Source organism: Equus caballus, chromosome 23, assembly GCF_041296265.1.
Source record: "Equus caballus isolate H_3958 breed thoroughbred chromosome 23, TB-T2T, whole genome shotgun sequence".
Classification (NCBI taxonomy): domain Eukaryota; kingdom Metazoa; phylum Chordata; class Mammalia; order Perissodactyla; family Equidae; genus Equus; species Equus caballus.
The window spans coordinates 39537963-39546437 of record NC_091706.1 but is presented as its reverse complement, the minus strand read 5'-3'; the positions used below and the strand labels follow the sequence as shown (position 1 = coordinate 39546437).

General features: G+C 39.2%; 1 long non-coding RNA gene across 1 annotated transcript; it reads left to right on the top strand.

Annotated features, from left to right (window-relative positions):
* Positions 1 to 757: 757 nt before the first annotated feature.
* LOC102148479 (uncharacterized) lies at positions 758 to 7354 on the top strand. The gene is made up of 3 exons (XR_289368.3): positions 758 to 890; positions 2834 to 2893; positions 5313 to 7354. It is a non-coding gene; the product is annotated as an uncharacterized lncRNA (long non-coding RNA).
* The last annotated feature ends 1121 nt before the right edge of the window (positions 7355 to 8475 follow it).

The window sequence follows — 8475 nt, the reverse complement described above, 5'->3', positions numbered from 1 at the left end:
TGACAACCAGCAGAGGGCACCTCTAAATATTGACTAATACTTCTAATTTTTTCTGAGCTCCTGTGGGCTGGTGATAAGATAAAGGTACAAGCTAGCAGGTTGGCCGCACAACCCCTGTGTGTGGCACATGGGGAGAGAAGGGAGGAAGACAAGACTGAAGGCTGAAGAAGGATCTGAGGAGAGAAAAGATAACAGAGAACAGCCAGGGAGTTTGTAGACCAAGCAGTCAGAGATGTGGGCCACTGAACTGGAAATTAGTTCTAGAAACTAAAAAAGGATTCCAGCTATGTGGAGAGCTGAGGTCACTTCCAGTTTCCTGGAAGGGACTGGGGGGGGGGGGGTGCTATGGAGAGAAAACGTAGACTTCTTCCTCCTTTTGCCTTGCCTAACACAACTGCTCTTGAAGAGGAGCATGTGACAAAGGCATGAACAACTTCTCCCCACTGGTGACCTTGTAAGGGAGCCCAAGATATCATGTTGCAACTGTCGCAGTGTATCACAGTTTAAAACTGCTATAATGTATTCCGCTCAGGATACACCATCTGGTTTTCTACAGGGTCTAAAAGTTCCATAAGCCTTCTCTCCAGGCTCCTGTCATGCTGGCTTTGTTATTATTCTCAGTAAAATATGCCCATTCACTCAGTCTTCTTGAGAGCCATGAACTCTTCTAAAAATAAGTTTTCTCAAGTCAGCTTTGATTACACATCCCTTCTCATTTACCAGTAGACTTGATTTTCCCTGTGGCTTGCTTTTTTCTGACAACACATTGCAAACTCCTTTCAGAAGAAGCTTCGCCTGGTAGTTCAAACAGTTCTAGCTTGACAAATCTCTAGTCTTTTGGCAAAATCAGAGTGGTGCCCATCTTATAGGGAGAAGAACAGCCACCTAAGGTAGTATCTTTTTCTTTTTTCCCAAAAAAAGATTTATCATGTATCTTCCCATTTTAAAATAATACATACATGAGGGGATACTTAAATGCATATTACTAAGTGAAAGCAGACAATCTGAAAAGACTACATACTGTGTGATTCCAACTGTATGACATTCTAGAAAAGGCAGAACTATGGATATAGTAAAAGGATTAGTGGTTGACAGGAGTTGGGGGGAAGGAGGGATGAATATGTGGAGCACAGGATTTTTAGGGCAATGAAACTACTTTGTATGATACTATAATGGTGGATACACGTCAGTATACATTTGTCCAAACCCACAGAATGTACAATATCAAGAATGAACCCTAATGTAAACTATGGACTTTGGCGACTATAATCTGTCAATGTAGGTTCATCAATTTTAAGAAATGTACCACTCTGGTGGGGGATGTTGATAATGGGGGAGGCTGTGCTTGAGTAGGGGCAGAGGGTATATGGGAAATCTCTGTATCTTCTGCTCAGTTTAGCTGTGAACCTAAAACTGCTCTAAAAAATCAATTCTATTAAAAGAATTTTTAAATAATACATAGTCAGTACAAAAAAATTGCAAAGTAGAGAAGAGTAGAAAAAAAGGAGAAAATAATCAAAGTTGATGTAATTTGAGGAACAAGAAAAATCTCTACCAGTCTGACATTCTGTCATTCTAATTAATGATTTGCACCTTCAAGAGTCTCTCTATTCAAATACAATTATCCTTGGATGCAAAAGATTTTAAACTTTAACCTAAATGATTCTTTGGAATACAGTTTAGCATACAGGTTAAGAATTTGGGCTCTGGAATCCAGCAGGCCAGGGTTGAGTACTAGTTCTGGCACTTACTAGCTGTTTGACCTTGGTCAAACTATTTACTCTCTTCAGGTGTCAGTTTCCATCACTAAAAAAAGGGGAAGAAAATAATGGAACTTAACACAGAGTTGTTCTCTGAGGATTAAATGATACAATGCATGTAAATTCCTTAGGAAACAGTGTAGGGCATATAGCAAGCATTTTTGATCCCTGTATTTAAGAACTTTGCAATAATGTCTTTTGAACATACAGTGGGTTTTAAAAAGCCTATATTCTTAAGGAGCATTATAGTCTGTGGAGTATCTCTACTTGCTAGTTTCAAGATATACTCAGTTCTGTATAAAGATCTCTAAAAAGAGTGATAAAATCTTAAAATAGTCCTATACCCTGATTTTACAGATGAATAAAGTTAGGACCAGAGAGATTAAGTATCTGACCCAAGAACGTACAGTTGATCTCAGAGCTGTAATAACTTCTACTCTTTAGAAAAAATACAAGATGATTGGTTCTATATCCATTTTTATGCCAATTTCTTATTCCAAACATAGTTAATCCCAATTTAATAATGCCACTTGTTTCACAGATGACATATCTTGGTGAATTATAAACTGTAGAAGCTGTGAGGTCACATGGGCCAGGTGTGAATATTGATTCTACCTCTTAAAGTGAAAAAGATAACTGTGACCTGGTTTAGCCCAGTGCCTGGCATACAGTCAATAATTAATATTGGTTGATAACCCACAAGTTTGTATTGTAAAAAGTACTGGGCTTTTCTTAATTACATTTTTTTAGTCAGAGTAGGGCATAACACAAATTTGCCCAATATTGGACTATTTATGCATAAAAGCTAATAGACATTGAAAACAAAATATTGGCACTTTGAGACAAAAGCTGAGGATAGATATTAAAGGAGTGTGTAAATGAATGACTGTGTAATTTGGGAGGGATGTAGATTATACTTTATTAAGAGGTTGTAAGACACTCCTGAGAACTAGGCTGAGAGAGTTAAAAGATTTGGCAGGACTGGAATTCATTCAGATTGGAATTTATCCAGAACGAGAATTTAGGCAGTTTGGGCAGCTTTTATCTTCTCTTGCCATTTTGTTTTCCTCAAGGTGATCAAGTACCTTATAGTGGATGGCGTTACCATATCGTACAAACTGAGCGGACCCCAGGTGAGAACAATAGAATGGCTAACACTGGGACTACTAACAACTCTAACAAAATTTATGTTGCTTTTAAGAAAATACAAATTTAATACAATTGCATATAGTTTTTTAAAGGTTTTTTTAAATTTTATTTTTATTTTTCATTTTTCCTTCTCCCCAAAGGCCCCCATACATAGTTGTATATTTTAGTTGTGGGTCCTTCTAGTTGTGGCATGTGGGATGTCACCCCAGCATAGCCTGATGAGCGGTGCCATGTCTGTGCCCAGGATCCAAACTGGTGAAACCCTGGGCCGCAGAAGCAGAGCATGCAAACTTAATCACTTGGCCATGGGGCTGGCCCCGACAAGTGCATATAGTTTAACCGAGTTCCCCCTTGAAATTCTTTCTCACAAACTTTGCCTATTTTGTTACTGATATTTGTGTTTTTGCTTCACTGTTTTCAAACTAAGAATTAAGATGGTCCTCTAAATATATAGCAGGGAAAGTCAATACACTGTTTCCATATGGCTTGCAAGGAAGCCCCTGTCAAAATCAATCAAACAAACAGCAAGAACAAATAAGAGCTGGAGCAGCGTGTTGCAAAGACTTTAGACTTCAGGAGGTTATGTATATGTGGGACTGAAAAGTCTCTCCCTTCATTTTAAATTATACCTTGCCTCTTGTCCCAACTTCCCTACCTAAGCTCACTTTCTCAGTGTTCTGCTGGGCCAGAGAGCAACGTCAGGGTCAGAGTATATTTAAAGGGAAAGTGATGTCTTACCATTCAGTCTAAATACGGTCCATCCTTGTTATAAGAGGATTCCGAATTTACAAATTTGCCTACTTTCTAAAATTTATTTGTAACCCTACAATCAATCCTGGTGGAGCTTTCAGGGCCATTTGTGGACACATGCAGAGTGGCAAAACATTTGTCATCTAACAGCACACATTCCCAGCTGAGATATAAGGGCAACGCTCTACCTTCTTGTTTCAGCAATCCTACTGTAAAGAAGTACCCTTTTCACGGTCTATTTAGCGCCATGGTTTTCACATTTTTGTGCTTTTTCTTGGTGACTTCACTGTTTAAATGACCCCCCAGCATAGTGCTCAAGTGCTGTCTAGCGTTCCTAAGCACAAGAAGGCTGTGATGTGCCTTATGGAGAAAATATGTGTGTTAGATAAGCGTCATTCAGGCACAAATTATAGCGCTGTTACCTGTGAGTTCAATGTTAATGAATCAATAATATCTATTAAATAAGGTGTCTTTAAACATATAAAACTAGGTTATGTATTGATCAGTTGACAAAAATGTTGTGATCAGTGACTTGCAGGAACCTAACTCTGTATTTCCCCTAGAAGCAATGGTTCAGTATTTGCTAACTCAAGTGTTCACAGCAACATTATCAATGTAATCACTGTGAATAATGACAGCCAGCTGCATCTCAAGAATAGAGACCACAAAAGAAAAGCAAATAGTTAGATTAATCATACTTGTGCCTTGATCTGAGATATCAATGACACACTTCCCTACTCTTAGCCCATAGGCTGGCACTTAGTAAAAGTTGAGGTGATTACACAGGTAAAGGTGGCTTGGCAATATGGCCTTTTATTGAGACCTAGAAGTGGCACCTGGAAAATACTCTTTCCACTCTACGTTGTCTAAGGCTTAGCAGAATCTAGCTAAACCAGAGCAACTATGTCTCCTAAAAGTATCGAGTCAGCAAATGAGTGCTTAGAAAGTTCAAAACTATGTCAAGAAAAATTAAAGTCTATCAAATATAAGGAAATACATAAATTCTGGGTTATGTAATTATGAGAAATTTTTTCCTTTTTGATACATTTTTACATTTGCTATAATAAAAATGTATTATAATCAAAGAGAGAAAAAGGGCCTTTCAAAAAGGTTTGTTTTAGTTCTCCATACTGACAATTTTCCAATTATTTTAGTCCTGGAGAAATACAGTTCAAAGAGCCCTGAGCATCAGCGAAACTGACCTCATTTGCCTTTTGGAGCTGGGCACTTTAATTGCAGAATTTGATCTGCTACATATGTTTAATTTATCCGGATCTTGGGTAAGATGTGGGCTCAGGTCCTTGCAGTCTGTTGTCACAAGAGAGGCATTAGGGCCTTCCCAAACCAGACTGCCTGAGTAGGGCCATAGCTATGTCACGAGGTTGCAAATGGAAAGCTGGATTGGATAGGAGTGTGGGTCTAACTGGAGGGCTGGGACATCAGCAAGACGACTGGAGGAGGAATGTCTCTCACTTTAAAAGGGCATAACTAGCAATTTCAGTCAAAGGAGGTGGGGTAGAGTTATCCAAGTAAGCACAAATGAGTAGACAGATCAAATGGGAAATTTTGTTGGTGCAAATGTTACCATATTGGATGATCTGTATAATTCGTATAATTATCTTTATAATTTGGTCTATTCAATTTGCCTTGCAGAGACTAGGGCCAGCCAAAGATGACATCTTATTCTTCCTTTGGGAAGAATGCCAAATATCAACACACCGTTTTTCAGCTGCTTCACGGTACTTCAACTCAGACTTTCAGCTGGCCTGGTTGATCAGAATGTGATAGAGAAGCATCATTTTTAACAGCAAAAAAAGAGAAAACATGTTCAATGTCTGTCATTGGGTTCTAGTTAATTTAATTATGGTACATCCAGACAATGCTATGCAGCCCTTAAAAAGAAGGACAGAGATCTATGTGTGCTACTATGGGAAGACAACAGAAACAGATGTTAATGGTGCCCCACGCCACACTCTTTCAGTCCTAACCTCAGCTGCAGCTGTGGTAGACAGCTCCCGTACATGCTGATGGCTTCCCAGCTCAAGTGCCAGCTGCAGTCTCTCAGCTTTTCTACCCCAGAGCTTTCTCCAAAGTGAGGAACTTTCTCAGCCCTCCCAGAGTAGACAGGAAGTACTGGGGAATCATCCTCTTGAGGCAACCCTAAGCAAATGGGGGATGTCTCCCATCCTTTGGGGGAATAATTCTGAGGCACATTCTACATGGTTACTTAGAGTCTCCATGACATTGATCCCTAGAATAGATCCCTAGGCCAAAGCACCAGTCATCTCAATGATCCTACTTTTATTGGTTTTCCCTCCTTCTCCGTATTACTCTCCTTAATATTTCATTCCAGATTCTTGGAATTACCTTAAAAAAAAAAAAAAAAAGAAAGAAAGAAAGAAAGAAAAGAAAAAAAACAACTACCTGGTCCTAAGTCCTTTACTCAAACTCTGCTTTGGGGACAAACCCAAACAAAGATAATGTCCATTGGAGAGGGACATGAATCACATTGTATAATTGCATGCATGGTAGTTCCCATTTGTGCAAAAACAAAACAGAACACCACAACAAAAGAAAATTATAAGTGATGTGTGTATATGTTTATATATACTTAGAAATAAAAGCTTTAGAAGGAATCTCACCACCTATAATAGTGGTTGCCTCTGGGACTGAGACAGTTAAGGGAAAAAGAGACAGGGACTTGTCATTTTAACTTTGTATACTTCTGTACTATTTCAAGGTTTAAAAGAAGATGTTACTTTTGTAATTAAAAAATAAATTAAAGTGGGGTGGAGGCAGTAGTCATTTCCTTGTTCTTGAAGCTTCTCCTTCAAGCTGTGAGCTGTACTGTAGAAAGAAGAGTAACCACACAGAGACACAACTACTCCCTGTCTTTAAAACATAATTGGTGATCATCCAAACTGAAACCATCTTTAGAGAAAAATCCCACAGTAGGGAAAAATTCTTTTGGAGACCAGTCTTAATGGAAGGTCAATTAGCTTCTCAGATTTATTCTGGAGGCCTCTAGTGTAACGGAGAGCACAATATCTTAATTATACATGTTCCATTGGGCCTTCCTGCGTGGATTCTGTGTAAGATTGGGAAAAAATCTGGCCATAGTTTTTCATCCCTTCCTCTATCAGTGCCCTCCACCATGTCAGTTTTAGTGACCTCAACTCTTATGCTGGGCTTGGTCATGTGACTGGCTCTGGTCAATAGGATGCTAGCAAATGTGACACAGCAGGACCTTGAAAAGTACTAGTGCAACTCTTTTTCGTTTCTTTTGCATTTTTTATGGAGGTAGAATCAACATACAATAAAATGCACAAATCTAAAGTGCTCAGTGTGATGAGTTTTGACAATTGTATAAACCCATGTGTTCACTATCCAAAACAAAGTAAGAGCATTTCCATGTAAGCTCCCCATGCCTCTTTTCAGTCAACTGCCTTCCCCACCCCCAGACACCACTATCTGATTTCTATCATCGTAGATTACTTTTGCCTTTATTTCAATTTCATATAAATGAAATTATAGAGAGTGGACCTGTTATTCTGTCTGATTTCTTTTTGCTTCACACAATGTATTTGAGATCTATCATGTACGGCTACACCAAAATTTGCTTATCCTTTCTCTTTTTGAAGGGTGTTTGGGTTGTTTCCAGTTTGGGGCTATTATATATAAAGCTGCTACAAATATTCTTGTCCAGGACTTTGTGTGGACATATGTTTTCATTTCTTTTCAGTAAATACCTGGGAGTGGAATTGATGGAACTTAGGGTAGGTGCATGTTTAACTTTGTAAGAAGCTGATGAACAATTCTCCAAAATGGTTGCACCATTTTACACCAAATGAGTGTTCCAGTTACTCTAGTTCTTTGCCAATATTTTGTGTTGTCTATCTTTTTAATTTAAGCTGTTCTGATGGGTTTCCACATGCATTTTACTCCAATAACTAACGACATTTGAGCACCTTTTCATCTGGCCATTCCTACATCTCCTTTGGGAAGGTCTGACCAAGTCCTTTGCCCATTGTTAATTGGGTTGTTTGTTTTTATTATGAATTTCTAGGAGTTCTTTACATATTCTGGATACAAGTCTTGTCAGATATTGCAAATTTTTTTTTCCCCAACCTGTGGCTTATTTATTCATTTTCTTTTTTTCTTTTAAGAGTGGCACCTGAGGGGCTGGCCCCGTGGCCGAGTGGTTAAGTTCGCGCGCTCCGCTGCAGGCGGCCCAGTGTTTCGTTGGTTCGAATCCTGGGCGCGGACATGGCACTGCTCGTCAGACCACGCTGAGGCAGCATCCCACATGCCACAACCAGAAGGACCCACAACGAAGAATAGACAACTATGTACTGGGGGGCTTTGGGGAGAAAAAGGAAAAAATAAAATCTTTAAAAAAAAAAAAAAAAAGAGTGGCACCTGAGCTAACAACTGTTGCCAATCTTCTTTTTTTTTTTCTGCCTTTTCTCCCCAAATCCCCCCAGTACATAGTTGTATATTTTAGTTGTGGGTCCCTCTAGTTGTGGCATGTGGGATGCCGCCTCAGCATGGCCTAATGAGCAGTGCCACGTCCATGCCCAGGATCAGAACCAACAAAACCCTGGGCTGCTGAAGCAGAGCATGCAAACTTAACCACTCAGCCATGGGGCTAGCCCTCTATTCATTTTCTTAATGGTAACTTTTGATAAGAAGAAATTTCTTATTTTGATAAAGTCTAGTTTATCAATTTTTTATTTCATGATTTGAAAATATCCTCCTATGTTCTTTTAGGAGGCCAGTGCCTTATCCATTAGGCAACTGGGGCCTCCCATGTTCT